Here is a 17399-nt window from a genome sequence, read left to right as displayed (position 1 = left end):
GTCCCCAAAGTGCTCCTACAGGACATCGAAGACACTCCTGCTTCAATAGGATCGAGCTACGTCTTGCGGGAACCACATCTTGTAGAAATCAGGGTGACTTTGGGGGATGAAATCATAATGCAGCAATGGTTCTGGGGCTACTGCTGAATAGCTTCAATATAGCCCAAAAAAGGGGCCGCTTGTGTTCAGATCCAGAGGATATGGTGACCAATCGAGGCCCATGCCAGTGGCCTCTGGGTAACCCAGAGCCAGAATGCGGTCCCCAAAGTGCTCCTACTGGACATCGGAGACACTCCTGCTTCAATAGGATCGAGCTACGTCTTGCGGGAACCACATCTTGTAGAAATCAGGATCACTTTGGGGGATGAAATCATAATGCAGCAATGGTTCTGGGGCTACTGCTGAATAGCTTCAATATAGCCCAAAAAAGGGGCCGCTTGTGTTCAGATCTAGAGGATATGGTGACCAATCGAGGCCCATGCCAGTGGCCTCTGGGTAACCCACACCCAGAATGAGGTCCCCAAGGTGCTCCTACAGGACATCGAAGACACTCCTGCTTCAATAGGATCGAGCTACGTCTTGCGGGAACCACATCTTGTAGAAATCAGGGTCACTTTGGGGCATGAAATCATCATCCAGCAATGGTTCTGGGGCTACTGCTGAATAGCTTCAATATAGCCCAAAAAAGGGGCCGCTTGTGTTCAGATCCAGAGGATATGGTGACCAATCGATGCCCATGCCAGTGGCCTCTGGGTAACCCAGAGCCAGAATGCGGTCCCCAAAGTGCTCCTACAGGACATCGAAGACACTCCTGCTTCAATAGGATCGAGCTGCGTCTTGTGGGAACCACATCTTGTAGAAATCAGGGTCACTTTGTGGCATGAAATCATCATCCAGCAATGGTTCTAGGGCTACTGCTGAATAGCTTCAATATAGCCCAAAAAAGGGGCCGCTTGTGTTCAGATCCAGAGGATATGGTCACCAATCGAGGCATATGCCAGTGGCCTCTGGGTAACCCAGAGCCAGAATGCGGTCCCCAAAGTGCTCCTACAGGACATCGGAGACACTCCTGCTTCAATAGGATCGAGCTACGTCTTGCGGGAACCACATCTTGTAGAAATCAGGATCACTTTGGGGCATGAAATCATCATCCAGCAATGGTTCTGGGGCTACTACTGAATAGCTTCAATATAGCCCAAAAAAGGGGCCGCTTGTGTTCAGATCCAGAGGATATGGTCACCAATCGAGGCCCATGCCAGTGGCCTCTGGGTAACCCAGAGCCAGAATGCGGTCCCAAAAGTGCTCCTACAGGACATCGAAGACACTCCTGCTTCAATAGGATCGAGCTACGTCTTGTGGGAACCACATCTTGTAGAAATCAGGGTGACTTTGGGGGATGAAATCATCATCCAGCAATGGTTCTGGGGCTACTGCTGAATAGCTTCAATATAGCCCAAAAAAGGGGCCGCTTGTGTTCAGATCCAGAGGATATGGTGACCAATCGAGGCCCATGCCAGTGGCCTCTGGGTAACCCAGAGCCAGAATGCGGTCCCCAAAGTGCTCCTACAGGACATCGGAGACACTCCTGCTTCAATAGGATCGAGCTACGTCTTGCGGGAGCCACATCTTGTAGATATCAGGATCACTTTGGGGGATGAAATCATAATGCAGCAATGGTTGTGGGGCTACTGCTGAATAGCTTCAATATAGCCCAAAAAAGGGGCCGCTTGTGTTCAGATCCAGAGGATATGGTGACCAATCGAGGCCCATGCCAGTGGCCTCTGGGTAACCCAGAGCCAGAATGCGGTCCCCAAAGTGCTCCTACAGGACATCGAAGACACTCCTGCTTCAATAGGATCGAGCTACGTCTTGTGGGAACCAAATCTTGTAGAAATCAGGGTCACTTTGGGGCATGAAATCATCATCCAGCAATGGTTCTGGGGCTACTGCTGAATAGCTTCAATATAGCCCAAAAAAGGGGCCGCTTGTGTTCAGATCCAGAGGATATGGTCACCAATCGAGGCCCATGCCAGTGGCCTCTGGGTAACCCAGAGCCAGAATGCGGTCCCCAAAGTGCTCCTACAGGACATCGAAGACACTCCTGCTTCAATAGGATCGAGCTACGTCTTGCGGGAACCACATCTTGTAGATATCAGGGTCACCTTGGGGCATGAAATCATCATCCAGCAATGGTTCTGGGGCTACTGCTGAACAGCTTCAATATAGCCCAAAAAAGGGGCCGCTTGTGTTCAGATCCAGAGGATATGGTGACCAATCGAGGCCCATGCCAGTGGCCTCTGGGTAACCCAGAGCCAGAATGCGGTCCCCAAAGTGCTCCTACAGGACATCGAAGACACTCCTGCTTCAATAGAATCGAGCTACGTCTTGCGGGAACCACATCTTGTAGAAATCATCGTCACTTTGGGGCATGAAATCATCATCCAGCAATGGTTCTGGGGCTACTGCTGAATAGCTTCAATATAGCCCAAAAAAGGGGCCGCTTGTGTTCAGATCCAGAGGATATGGTCACCAATCGAGGCCCATGCCAGTGGCCTCTGGGTAACCCAGAGCCAGAATGCGGTCCCCAAAGTGCTCCTACAGGACATCGAAGACACTCCTGCTTCAATAGGATCGAGCTACGTCTTGTGGGAACCACATGTTGTAGAAATCAGGGTCACTTTGGGGGATGAAATCATCATCCAGCAATGGTTCTGGGGCTACTGCTGAATAGCTTCAATATAGCCCAAAAAAGGGGCTGCTTGTGTTCAGATCCAGAAGATATGGTGACCAATCGAGGCCCATGCCAATGGCCTCTGGGTACCCCAGAGCCAGAATGCGGTCCCCAAAGTGCTCCTACAGGACATCGAAGACACTCCTCCTTCAATAGGATCGAGCTGCGTCTTGTGGGAACCACATCTTGTAGAAATCAGGGTCACTTTGGGGGATGAAATCATAATGCAGCAATGGTTCTGGGGCTACTGCTGAATAGCTTCAATATAGCCCAAAAAAGGGGCCGCTTGTGTTCAGATCCAGAGGATATGGTGACCAATCGAGGCCCATGCCAGTGGCCTCTGGGTAACCCAGAGCCAGAATGCGGTCCCCAAAGTGCTCCTACAGGACATCGAAGACACTCCTGCTTCAATAGAATCGAGCTACGTCTTGCGGGAACCACATCTTGTAGAAATCATCGTCACTTTGGGGCATGAAATCATCATCCAGCAATGGTTCTGGGGCTACTGCTGAATAGCTTCAATATAGCCCAAAAAAGGGGCCGCTTGTGTTCAGATCCAGAGGATATGGTCACTAATCGAGGCCCATGCCAGTGGCCTCTGGGTAACCCAGAGCCAGAATGCGGTCCCCAAAGTGCTCCTACAGGACATCGGAGACACTCCTGCTTCAATAGGATCGAGCTACGTCTTGCGGGAACCACATCTTGTAGAAATCAGGATCACTTTGGGGGATGAAATCATAATGCAGCAATGGTTCTGGGGCTACTGCTGAATAGCTTCAATATAGCCCAAAAAAGGGGCCTCTTGTGTTCAGTTCCAGAGGATATGGTGACCAATCGAGGCCCATGCCAGTGGCCTCTGGGTACCCCAGAGCCAGAATGAGGTCCCCAAAGTGCTCCTACAGGACATCGAAGACACTCCTGCTTCAATAGGATCGAGCTACGTCTTGTGGGAACCACATCTTGTAGAAATCAGGGTCACTTTGGGGGATGAAATCATCATCCAGCAATGGTTCTGGGGCTACTGCTGAATAGCTTCAATATAGCCCAAAAAAGGGGCCGCTTGTGTTCAGATCCAGAGGATATGGTGACCAATCGAGGCCCATGCCAGTGGCCTCCGGGTAACCCAGAGCCAGAATGCGGTCCCCAAAGTGCTCCTACAGGACATCGGAGACACTCCTGCTTCAATAGGATCGAGCTACGTCTTGCGGGAACCACATCTTGTAGAAATCAGGGTCACTTTGGGGGATGAAATCATCATCCAGCAATGGTTCTGGGGCTACTGCTGAATAGCTTCAATATAGCCCAAAAAAGGGGCCGCTTGTGTTCAGATCCAGAGGATATGATGACCAATCGAGGCCCATGCCAATGGCCTCTGGGTAACCCAGAGCCAGAATGCGGTCCCCAAAGTGCTCCTACAGGACATCGAAGACACTCCTGCTTCAATAGGATCGAGCTACGTCTTGCGGGAACCACATCTTGTAGAAATCAGGATCACTTTGGGGGATGAAATCATCATCCAGCAATGGTTCTGGGGCTACTGCTGAATAGCTTCAATATAGCCCAAAAAAGGGGCCGCTTGTGTTCAGATCCAGAGGATATGGTCACCAATCGAGGCATATGCCAGTGGCCTCTGGGTAACCCAGAGCCAGAATGCGGTCCCCAAAGTGCTCCTACAGGACATCGAAGACACTCCTGCTTCAATAGGATCGAGCTACGTCTTGCGGGAACCACATCTTGTAGAAATCAGGGTCACTTTGGGTGATGAAATCATCATCCAGCAATGGTTCTGGGGCTACTGCTGAATAGCTTCAATATAGCCCAAAAAAGGGGCCGCTTGTGTTCAGATCCAGAGGATATGGTCACCAATCGAGGCCCATGCCAGTGGCCTCTGGGTAACCCAGAGCCAGAATGCGGTCCCCAAAGTGCTCCTACAGGACATCGAAGACACTCCTGCTTCAATAGGATCGAGCTACGTCTTGCGGGAACCACATCTTGTAGAAATCAGGTTCACTTTGGGGGATGAAATCATCATCCAGCAATGGTTCTGGGGCTACTGCTGAATAGCTTCAATATAGCCCAAAAAAGGGGCCGCTTGTGTTCAGATACAGAGGATATGGTGACCAATCGAGGCCCATGCCAGTGGCCTCTGGGTAACCCAGAGCCAGAATGCGGTCCCCAAAGTGCTCCTACAGGACATCGAAGGCACTCCAGCTTCAATAGGATCGAGCTACGTCTTGCGGGAACCACATCTTGTAGAAATCAGGATCACTTTGGGGGATGAAATCATCATTCAAAACCTTCACCTATGGTTGGGTAGTCACTGTGCGATCGAGGAGTAACGCACCGATTATTTCGTGAGTGGACATTGCACACCACACAGTTACCCGTTGAAGGTGAAGATACATCTCGATCTCGAAATACGTATTCTCATTCCCCCCAAATGTTCCATTTCTGCCGGCTGACGAACCCATCCAATGAAAGTGGGTTTCGTCGCCAAACCAAATCATACAGCGCATGTTAGTTTCCATAATGCCTGGGGCCAATCGTGCAGTTTAAATGTCGTAACGAAAACAGGTCAGAGGTTACGCCGATTTTATTTAATCTAGTTGATTAATTGTCAACAGTATCTCTGTATTGGTATCACCAATAATACGCTGTCAAATTATGCGTAAAAGAAAACTAAAGGTTGGAAAAAGCTAACTCTTGAATGTGTGCGTTGCTGTCTACAGATAACAAGCAGTTGCACTGCTGCTTCCATGTCTAGAGAACCACAGCTGTTGCACTCTGTACAGAAACAACACAGAAATTTCCATCTTCTTGTGTCAACTTCCCATTCCTATTAATTTGGTCGAAATATTTCAATCGAGCTCGCACCGTTCATTCACGAGACTGCAGAAGTCAATCAATACCGCCACTCAGGCTGATGCACAGTTCGATACTGTTCCGTAAAATACGAGCACACCGAACATCAGACCGCCTTTGTCAGTAGAATGAAGAGTTCCGAGCTAACAGAAGATGTAATTATTAGTGGAGAGGAATCATCAGACATAAAAGTAATTTCTGGCGCACGTCGCAGGAGTATTATAGGAGGATTACTTTTCATAATATACAGGGTGTTAGGTGAATAATTGCAAATATGTGATCACTGGTACTGTAATATATACTCACTTCAGTGTGTTAGTTGTTTCTTTCTCTGCGTCTAAAGTCTTCCCACAAAGATGTCAAATAATTTACTACCTGATGTTTTTTGCATGGTTGTAACTGCACCACTAAGTGGACTACGCCTATCAGTATAGGCTAACCGCTTGACGGGTACGCATCCACACTTCAACACCTGACCTGCTGCCAAGGGCAAAACTAAGAATTAATGGCTTGCTTGTGCCACCTTTGTTTGGAGGTACTAACGAACCTAAAAACATACTACTCCCAATACATATAATTCTTAGTCTATAAATTAAGTGAATACTGATGTGACGTTGTTAACTTATAACTACAGTCTTCAGTCACCAGTAAAAATATCTGCATTTATACACCTGATGTCTTGTATATAAGTGATGTAATGAACGATGCTGGAAGCTGCATAAGGCTACTAGGATTCAAAATGGCTCCGAGCACTATGGAACTTAACTTCTGAGGTCATCAGTCCCCTAGAACTTAAAACTACTTGAACCTAACTAACCTAAGGACATCACACACATCCGTGCCTGAGGCAAGATTCGAACCTGCGACCGTAGCGGTCGCGCGGTTCCAGACTGAAGCGCCTAGAACCACTCGGCCACAGCGGCCGGCACAAACTCAATAAGAGAGGCATACTGCATCACAGTGTGTCTAACCGCTCAAATTCCGAGAGCATGCGTTCCTAGGGGAGTCTTGCTTCCTCCCACGTCTCTCTCGCGAGAAGGCCATAAAGTAAAATCAGAGTGAACCGAGATCACACGGAGGCTTACCAGCAATCGTTTCTGCCGCGAACCATTCGAGACTGGAACAGGAAAGGGGGGAGGGGGAGAATGACAGGGGTGCACGAAGTACCCTCCGCCAGACACGGCAAGTAGGCTCGCGGAGCCTAAAAGCAGGTTGTAGAGCTAAATTTTCTAATTGGTCATACTGCTCCGTTTTAAGATGTCCTTCTCAGACACTAACTCTTTTCAAATGTTCAAATGTGTGTGAAATCTAATGGGATTTAACTGCTAAGCTTGCACACTACTTAACCTAAATTAGCCTAAGGACAAACACATACACCCATGCCCGAGGGAGGACTCGAACCTCCGCCGGGACCATCCGCACAGTCCATGACTGCAGCGCCCAAGACCGCTCGGCTAATCCCGCGCGGCACTAAATCTTTTAGCAGTGGAGATACCCACATACATCATAGTGTTATAAGTATCCTTTAATTTACGTCTATGGTCACAATCTTTGTGTTTAAAAGATTACCTGTTTCGGGCTTTCGTGCCCATCATCAGATCTGTTACATAAAAACAAAGTCCTAATGTACTGCAGCTATAGTGGTATCGTCAAATGTTAAATGCGGAATCAGCACCAGCATAGTGTTGTTAGGAGACACGCCCACGACGAAGCGCCTGTGGTAATATACGCGGTTAGGCGCTCATTACCTTCTCTCTATTCGCACTGTGGCACAGCGCAGGGTCGCTAGGATTGTGAAAGCGGCCGGTAGGGAGAGGCATCGTACAGGGGGGAGGGGAGGTTAGGGAGGAGAGAATTGTCCAGTGTAGGAGGAATTCGTTGGGTGGGAGAGGAGGGGAAAGGCGGTGTTGGTGAGCGTCGTGTTCTGCAGAGGGCAACCGCTCGCTGCTGTGCCAGTAGGGAAGCCACTGCGGGACGGCGAGTTCGCGGTTGCAGCTGAGGTGTCGTTGATTTGGGTGAGTAACTCCGCAGCACGCAGGTTACGTAGCAGAGCCTGCGACAAGCAGCCCGCGTGACAAGTGCGTGTGCTTTTCTTTCCCCATCGTCCAGTTACGCGACCGCGCAAAGTAATGCACAACATATGACGCTGTGCCGGTAAAGCGAAGTATTCCGAAATTCCTTCAGCAGGGAAGACGAATGCAATATTCTAGAATTTGAAACACGAACAGCTGCTAGCGTGAGTTTCTTAGAAGTAGATACCTTAGGGGTTGCGAAGCAACTCAAATCGCTTGATACAGGCAAGCCTTCAGGTCCAGATTATATACCGATTAGGTTCCTTTCAGATTACGCTGATACAATAGCTCCCTAGTTAGCAATCATATACAACCGCTCGCTCACCGATAGATCTGCACCTACAGATTGGAAAATTGCGCAGGTCGCACCAGTGTTAAAAAAAGGGTAGTAGTAGTAATCCATCGAACTACAGACCTATTTCACTGACTTCTGTTTGCAGTAGGGTTTTGGAGCATATACTGTATTCAAACATTATGAATCACCTCGAAGGGAACGATCTATTGATACTCAATCAGTATGGTTTCAGAAAACATCGCTCTTGTGCAACGCAGCTAGCTCTTTATTCGCACGAAGTAATGGCCGTTATCGTATTTCCGTGATTCCGTATTTCTAGATTTCTAGATTTCCGGAAAGCTTTTGACACCGTTCCTCACAAGCGACTTCTAATCGAGCTGCGGGCCTATCGAGTATCGTCTCAGCTGTGCGACTGGATTCGTGATTTCCTGTCAGGAAGGTCGCAGTAATAGACGGCAAATCAACGAGTAAAACTGAAGTGATATCAGGTGTTCCCCAGGGAAGCGTCCTGGGTCCTCTACTGTCCCTGATCTATATAAATGACCTGGGTGACAATCTTAGGTTGTTCGCAGGTGATGCTGTAATTTACCGTCTAGTAAGGTCATCCGAAGAGCAGTATCAGTTTCAAAGCGATTGAGGAAAGATTGCTGTATGGCGTGGCAGGTGGCTGTTGACGCTAAATAACGAAAATTGTGAGGTGATCCACATGAGTTCCAAAAGAAATCCGTTGGAATTCTATTACTCGATAAATAGTACAATTCTCAACGCTGTCAATTCAACTAAGTACCTGGGTGTAAAAAGTACTAACAACTTCAGTTGGAAAGACCACATAGATAATATTGTGGGGAAGGCGAGCCAAAGGTTGCGTTTCATTGGCAGGACACAGAAGATGCAACAGGTCCACTAAAGAGACAGCTTACACTACACTCGTTCGCCCTCTGTTAGAATATTGCTGTGCGGTGTGGGACCCTTACCAGGTGGGATTGACGAAGGACATCGAAAAGGTGGAAAAATGGGCATCTCGTTTTGTATTATCACGTAATAGGGGAGAGAGTGTGGCAGGTATGATACGCGAGTTGGGATGGAAGTCATTAAAGCAAAGACGTTTCTCGTCGCGGCGAGATCTATTTACGAAATTTCAGTCACCAACTTTCTCTTCCGAATGCGAAAATATTTTGTTGAGCCCAACCTACAGAGGTAGGAATGATCATCAAAATAAAATAAGAGAAATCAGAGCTCGAACAGAAAGGTTTAGGTGTTCGTTTTTCCCGCGCGCTGTTCGGGAATGGAATGGTAGACAGATTGTATGATTGTCGTTCGGTGAACCCTCTGCCAAGCACTTAAATGCGAATTGCAGAGTAATCATGTAGATGTAGATGTAGATGCACCGAAATTCCTTGCTGGGAATCGCGCCGTAAACTGCATAGGCGCGTGTCCGTAGCACTCATACTGTGACGTCACTATATGTCGGCCGGCGCCCACGAGAAAGACAGCCGGTGGCGCGTGCGTCACGAAGGTAGTGCCGAACTCGCTCGCTCGCTCAGCTCAGCAGACAAAATGCTTTTCTGAACCTCTTAACTCGCAGCTGGGCGTGTAAGTACTAACAAGAATTGCATCTTCCACTGGAATCTGCTATTATAAAAACTTGCTGATTAACAGTACTACAGCAAAATTTAATTCAAGATCAATACTGGATATAAATCGTATAACAGCTTGTTTATAGCATTTAGTGTCTTCTGCTTAACAGTACTGATTACATGCTTACATGCCTTATGCAATTGATAATCATTTTAGCATGATTTTGTTTTATTCTACGCCAATACAGCCGTAACAAATTATAAGTAGGCCCATGGACTTCCCATCATCATAGGACTAATAAGAGTAAGACTCCATAATAGCGGATTCCAGTAGTAGATTCAACTTTAGTTTGTACGGACACGCCTAGTTACGAGTTTACAGGTGTATGAACGCAGTTTGTCTGCTGATTTCAGCGAGCGAGCGAGCGCAAGACTGCCTTCGTGACGTACGCGCTGCGGCCTGTCTTTCCCGTAGGCCTCGATGTAGGCTGGTCGCGGACCACCGCCACCACGTTTCACGCATGCCTCGGTGAGTCTGACGCGACTGCTTACTGTCTTCTAAGGGTGGTCAATGAGCTTAGACACTTAACGCGAATAGATGAGAGGAGCTTAAAAACCCATATTTTAACATACATATTGGAGTCTTAGAAATATCGATGGTGAAGACAAAGTGTGGACCTTAAATGCTGGCAAAACTCTGCCTATTTGACTAGTATCGGGCGTAACCATATCAATGGCACCTGCTTACAGAAGACAAAATATCTTTCAAAATATTTACATCCCTAGCAGAATGTTATTATTTCAGTGTAACTGCTACCCTTTCATGTAACTAGTAAACAAACCCAGCATTGTCTGGGTATTCATTTTGCCAATTTTCTATTAGAAACAAACAACAAATTGACTGTGATTGTAGTGCAATATCCTGGAGAGTTTATGTACACTTGGTGCAGTTGATTCACATATCTACGACGTGATTTTGTAAGTGTTTCTATGACAACGTCCCTTCATCGCTCTATAAATGGCGACTGTTTTCGCCTACAGCCGTTCGGACTTCACAGTCCAAAACTGTCAAAAAGAGCTGCCGGGCGTCAGTGATCTCCTTAGGTTGACTCTGCTATAGGAAAGTCTTAGTGTTAAAGAATAACTGTGCAGAGCATGTATTTCTTGAACGTATAAAGGGGTTATAGCTATTTTGGTTTACCAGTTTCTGTTTTGACGCTATCATAAACACAAAAAGACTTAAGTCAAGCCGGCCGGGGTGGCCGAGCGGTTCTAGGGGCTACAGTCTGGAACCGCGCGACCGCTACGGTCGCAGGTTCGAATCCTGCCTCGGGCATGGATGTGTGTGATGTCCTTAGGTTAGTTCTAGGGGACTGATGACCTCAGAAGTTAAGTCCCATAGTGCTCAGAGTCACTTAAGTCAAAACAAGACCCTGGGGAACATTCCGTTAGAGCTACTGATAGGCTTGGGAGAGCCAGCCATGGCAGAAATCTTCCATCTGTTGAGCAAGATGTATGCGACAGGCGAAATAGCCTCAGATTCTAAGAATAATATTATAATTCCCATTCCAAAGAAAGCGGGTGCTGACCGGTGTGAAAATTACCAAACTATCGGTATAATATCTCACTGTTGCAAAAAAACTAACTGGATTCCTTTACAGAAGAATCGTAAAACTAGTCGAAGCCGACCTCAGGGGAGATCAGCTTGGATTCCGGGAGAAATGTAGGAACACGCGAGTCAATACTAAACACACCACTTCTCATAGAAGATAGGTTAAGGAATAGCAAACCGACGTTTGTGGCATTTCTAGACTTGGAGAAATCTTTTGACAACGTTGACCGGAATACGCTCTTTCAAATTATAGAGGTGGCAGGGGTAAAATATAGGAACCGAAAGGCTGTTTACAATTTGTACAGGAACCAGGTGGCAGTTACAAGAGTTGAGGGGCACGAAAGGGGAGCAGTGGTTATTCAATCTATTTATTGAGCAAGCAGTAAAACAAACAAAAGAAAACTATGCGGTAGAAATGAAAGTCCAGGGAGAAGAAATAAAATCTTTGAGGCTCGCCGATGATGTAATTCTATCAGAGACAGCCAAGGACTTGGATGAGCAGTTGAACGGAATTGGCAGTGTCTTGAAAGGAGGGTATAAGATGAACATTAACAAAAGCAAAACGAGGATAGCGGAGTGTAGTCTTATTGAATCAGGTCATGGTAAGGGAATTAGATTAGGAAATGAAACACCTAAAGTAGCAGGTAAATTTTGTTATTTGGAAAGCAAAATAACTGATGATGGTCGAAGTAGGGACGATATAAAATACAGACTGGCAACGGCAAAAGAAAGCGTTTTTGAAGAAAAGTTTGTTTACATCCTCAAGTATAGATTAAATGTCAAGACGTCCTTCCTGAAATTATTTGTATGGAGTGTAGGCATGTATCGAAGTGAAACATAGACAATAGACAGTTTAGACAACAAGGGAATAGCAGCATTTCAAATGTGGTGCTACAGAAGAATGCTGAAGATTAGATGGGTGGATCACATAACTAATGAGCAGGTAATGAATACAATTCGGAAGAAGAGAGAAATCTGTTATACAACCTGACTAGGAGAATGCATAGGTTGGTAGGACACATTCTGAGGCATCAACGGATCGCCAGTTTATTAATGTAGGGAAGCGTGGGGGGTAAAAATCGCAGAGGGAGACCAAGAGATGATACAGCAAGCACATTCAGAAGAATGTAGGTTGCAGTAGTTACTCGGAGATGAAGTGGCTTGAACAGGATAAAATAGCATAGAGAGCGGAATCAAACCAGTCTTTGGACTCAAGACCACCACCACAACCACAACAACAACAACAACAACATGAGTGAATAATATAATTAATACGTACAAGTAATGTACACTACTGGCCATTAAAATTGCTATGCTACGAAAATGACGTGCTACAGACGCGAAATTTTACCGTCAGGAAGTAGATGCTGTGATATGAAAATGATTAGCTTTCCAGAGCACTCACACAAAGTTTGCGCCGGTGGAGACACCTGCAACGTGCTGACATGAGGAAAGTTTCCAACCGATTTCTCTTAAACAAACAGCAGTTGACCTGCGTTGCCTGATGAAACGTTGATGTGATGCCTCGTGTAAGGGGGAGAAATGCGTACCATCACGTTTCCGACTTCGATAAAACTCGGATTGTAGCCTATCGCGATTGCGGTTTATCGTATCGCGACATTGCTGCTCGCATTGGTCGAGATCCAATGACTGTTAGCAGAGTATGGAATCGGTGGGTTCAGGAGGGTAATACGGAACGCCGCACTGGATGCCAACGACCTCGTATCACTAGCAGTCGAGATGACAGGCATCTTATCCGCATGGCTGTAACGGATGAATCCAGGTTCTGTTTGCAGCATGATGATGGTCGCATCCGTTTTTGGCGACATTTCGGTGAACGCACATTGGAAGCGTGTATTCGTTATCGCGGCTCGATGGTATGGGGTGTCATTTGTTACACGGCTTGGTCACCTCTTTTCGCACTGACGGCACTTTGAACAGTGGACGTTACATTTCAGATGTATTACGACCCATGGCCCTACCATTCATTCGATCCCTGCGAAACTCTACATTTCAGCAGGATAATGGACGACCGCATGTTGCAGGTCCTGTACGAGCCTTTCTGGATACAGAAAATGTTCGACTGCTGTCCTGGCCAGCACATTCTCCAGATCTCTCACCAATTCAAAACGTCTGGTCAATGGTAGCCGAGCAACTGGCTCGTCAAAATACGCCAGTTGCTGGTCTTGATGAACTGTGATATTGTGTTGAAGCTGCATGGGCAGCTGTACCTGAAAACGCCATCCAAGCTCTGTTTGACTCAATGTTTAGGCGTATCAAGGCCGTTATTACGGCCATAGGTAGTTATTCTGGGTACTGATTTCTCAGGATCTATGCACCCAAATTGCGTGAAAATGTAATCACATGTCAGTTCTAGTGTAATATATTTGTCCAATGAATACCCGTTTATCATCTGCATTTCTTCTTCGTATAGCAATTTTAATTTGCAGTAGTGTATTAGGGTTTTCATATTGGTCAATTCAATGGATGACCTTGTTGGTATGACATTGTGAGATGCAGAGCTTTTAGCAACACGGTAGCTTGTAGAAATTCGCCGACTGCAGCACTGTTGTCTCAGGGACGTGTTTCAGGGTAGCTACAGTGAAACGCCGGTGGCAGGAAATATTGCTCCTGTGCTGGATGCCGTTACGAAGGCGACGCGGCTCAGAGGTGCTGAATAATGGAAAACTGCGGCAATTTTTTTTCACCCGGCGCTCTCGGGGTATATATTTATAGCGTCGGCAGGTAGTGAAGCACAGGATGTCGTGACAGGCAGGTAGAGCCCAAGTTACTGCTCGCCGTAAATCTTGGAGGGCAGCAGCTGCGCTTTGGGGGAGTGTGTGATGTGCGGCAGCGCGCGAGCGAGCGCTCGGTGGCCGGAATTCCTATGACCCGGCTGAGCTGGCGGCCATTGACCCGTCCCCGCCGGGGCCGTGTCTCAACCTCTCCTGTCCGAACCGGATTGTGTGACTGCGGTCAAACCCACCGGAGGGTCTTCCAAAATCTTGTGGCAGAAACATTAAGCAATTTTGACATTCGTCATATAGTGTGAATATCGCATGAACATATTACCCTACTGGCCATTAAAATTGCTACACAAAGAAGAAATGCAGATGATAAATGGGTATTCATTGGACAAATATATTATACTAGAACTGACATGTGATTACATTTTCGCGCAATTTATGTGCATAGATCCTGAGAAACCAGTACTCAGAACAACTACCTCTGACCCTAACAACGGCCTTGATACGCCTGGGCATTGAGTAAAATAGAGCTTGGATGGCGTGCACAGGTACAGCTGCCCATGCAGCTTCAACAAGATATCGCAGTTCATCAAGAGTAGTGACTGGTGTATTGTGACGAGCCAGTTGCTCGGCACCCATTGACCAGACGTTTTCAATAGGTGAGAGATCTGGATAATGGGCTGGCCAGGGAAGCAGTCGAACATTTTCTGTATCCAGAAAGGCCCGTACAGAAACTGCAACATGCGGTCGTGCATTGGAACCACCAATCCATATTCTGCTAACAGTGAATGGATCTCGACCAACGGGAGCAGCAATGTCGCGATAGGCTACAACCTGACCTTTATCAAAGTCGGAAACGTGATGGTACGCATTTCTCCTCCTTACACGAGGCATCACAACAACGTGTCACCAGGCAACGGCGTTCAACTGCTGTTTGTTTAAGAGAAATCGGTTGGAAACTTTCCTCATGTCAGCACGTTGCAGGTGTCGCCACCGGCGCAAACTTTGTGTGAGTGCTCTGGAAAGCTAATCATTTCCATATCACAGCATCTACTTCCTGACGGTTAAATTTCGCGTCTGTAGCACGTCATTTTCGTAGTATAGCAATTTTAATGGCCAGTAGTGTATAAAAAATAGATGAACTTACTTTTGGGATTACCCTCGTACATGTGCCGCATGTCATTTCGTGGGATGGAGGCCCACGACTGTTGCATGGTCGGTCAATACAGGGACGGTTCGTGTTGTAGGTGACGCTTGCGTTGTGAGATGATGTCCCATATGTGCTCGACTGGAGACAGATGTGGTGATCGAGCAGGCCAAGGCAACATGTCGACACTCTATAGAGCATGTTGGCTTACAACAGTGATGTATGGGCGAGCGATATCCTGTTGGAAAACACCCTCTGGAATTCTGTTCATAAATAGCACCACGACAGCTTGAATCATCAGACTTACGTACAAAGTTGCAGTGAGGGTGCGTGGGAATGAGCGAGAGTAGCCCTGCTGTCGTACGAAATCGCACCCCAGACCATAGCTCCAGGTGTAGGACCAGAGAGTGTACCCCCAGTAGCTGAGTGGTCAGCGCGACAGAATGTCAATCTTAAGGGCCCGAGTTCGATTCCCGGCTGGGTCGGAGACTTTCTCCGCTCAGGGACTGGGTGTTGTGTTGTCCTAATCATCATCGTTTCATCCCCATCGACGCGCAAGTCGCCGAAGTGGCGTCAAATCGAAAGACTTGCATCTGGCGAACGGTCTAGCCGACGGGAGGCCCTAGTCACACGACATTTACATTTAGGACCAATGTGTCTTGCGCACAGATAGCGTGGTTGTAGGCTCTCAACTGGCTTCTTACTCAGCAAAGCGCGGCCATCTCTGGCACTGAGGCAGAACCAGCTTTTATCAGACAACACAACATACCTCCAGTCCGTCCTTCAATGAGGTTTTATTAGACACCACTAAATTCGCAAATGCATGTGGTTTGGGGTCGTTGGAATGCAACCTACAGGACGTCTGGCTCAGAGCTGTCCTTGTAGTAACAGATTTGTATCAGTTAGTTGTGTTACTGCATTGCCAACTGTTGCTCGAACTGCTGCAGCAGACGCCGTATGATGCGCCACAACCATACTCCGAGTTCGAGTCTCGGTCGGGCACACAGTTTTAATCTGCCAGGAAGTTTCATATCAGCGCACACTCCGCTGCAGAGTGAAAATCTCATTCTGGAAACATCCCCCAGGCTGTGGCTAAGCCATGTCTCCGCAATATCCTTTCTTTCAGGAGTGCTAGTTCTGCAAGGTTCGCAGAAGAGCTTCTGTAAAGTTTGGAAGGTAGGAGACGGATACTGGCAGAAGTAAAGCTGTGAGTACCGGACGTGAGTCGTGCTTCGGTAGCTCAGTTGGTAGAGCACTTGCCCGCGAAAGGCAAAGGTCCCGAGTTCGAGTCTCGGTCGGGCGCACAGTTTTAATCTGCCAGGAAGTTTCACGACGGTCTTCCCTCTCGTTAGTGCGACCTGGCTTTCTGGAGGTTCGCCGGCCTGTGTGGCCGAGCGGTTCTAGGCGCTTCAGTCTCGAACCGCGCGACCGCTACGGTCACAGGTTCGAATCCTGCCTCGGGCATGGATGTGTGTGCTGTCCTTAGTTAGGCTTAGGTAGTTCTAAGTTCTAGGGGACTGATGACCTCAGATGTTAAGTCCCATACTGCTCAGAGCCATTTGAACCATTTTAACCTTTCCTGAGGTCGGTCTCTTGCGACCGTAGCTGTCCGTGACCATCGCTTCCAGTGGCTACATTCGTGCCAAGTCTTTCTGCAATATCGCGGAAGGAACATCCAGTTCTCGTAGACCTATCAAGCGATCTCGTTCAAACTGAGTGAGGTGTTGATAATGACGCCTTCGTCGCTTGAGACGCATCGTTGACAAACATCTATTCCCACGTCCAATCTCAAATGTAGGTAGCTATGGCGACCGTCACATCGCGTATTTAAAGCAAATTTGATTCGCATTCTTTGCTACTAACACCACTCCTATGCAACTGGTGCGGAACTTGGCCAGACGTTGTGATTCAAATGTAGAGAGACGCCTACCAACTTTCGTTTACGTCGCACGAGTCCTCCTTGGTTTTGTGATTTTTTTCCGTCAATGTACGACGCAGTGAGTGAACAGAGCCCAGAATCTGTCATTCCCCTAACCGATTCCTGATCACTCCGATCGTGTGATCACGTCGTAGTATTCTAAACATAGTATTTAAATTTACACTGTATCACGACGCCGCGTGTTCCAAACATTTCATCAAGGTAATTCATGTACTGTCAGCGGTCTGGACGAACTGACTTAGAGGGTCAGCCTCGACTCGCACGCTGACCTCTGGAGTACACTTTGCAATTCCGCACTTTCCACGGGTGGCAAACTATGATCGCCACATCATCATAAGGTGAGCATCTACATCTACATATCTACATACATACTCCGCTAGCCACCAAGCGCTGTGTGGCCGAGGGCTCAATTCGAGC

The 17399-nt window shown here is 47.5% G+C and overlaps 2 protein-coding genes and 1 non-coding gene across 3 annotated transcripts in view; 2 read left to right on the top strand and 1 right to left on the bottom strand.

Annotated features, from left to right (window-relative positions):
- LOC126292035 (amyloid-beta-like protein) overlaps window positions 1–17399 on the bottom strand; it is a 1795419-nt gene that overhangs the window by 1195600 nt on the left and 582420 nt on the right. The gene's annotated exons all lie outside the window — the stretch shown is intronic.
- Window positions 7534–17399, top strand: part of LOC126292053 (uncharacterized) — a 34006-nt gene continuing 24140 nt past the window's right edge. Inside the window, exon 1 of the mRNA XM_049985855.1 lies at window positions 7534–7608. The gene's annotated coding sequence lies outside the window, so the exon portion shown is untranslated. The remainder of the gene's footprint in view (window positions 7609–17399) is intronic.
- Trnas-cga (transfer RNA serine (anticodon CGA)) lies at window positions 16273–16347 on the top strand. Its single transcript has one exon. It is a non-coding gene; the product is annotated as a tRNA-Ser (tRNA).

The sequence above is a fragment of the Schistocerca gregaria genome, chromosome 9, assembly GCF_023897955.1.
Source record: "Schistocerca gregaria isolate iqSchGreg1 chromosome 9, iqSchGreg1.2, whole genome shotgun sequence".
Lineage (NCBI taxonomy): Eukaryota > Metazoa > Arthropoda > Insecta > Orthoptera > Acrididae > Schistocerca > Schistocerca gregaria.
Note: the sequence above shows the minus strand (reverse complement) of the source record. Positions and strands in the feature narration are given on the sequence as shown.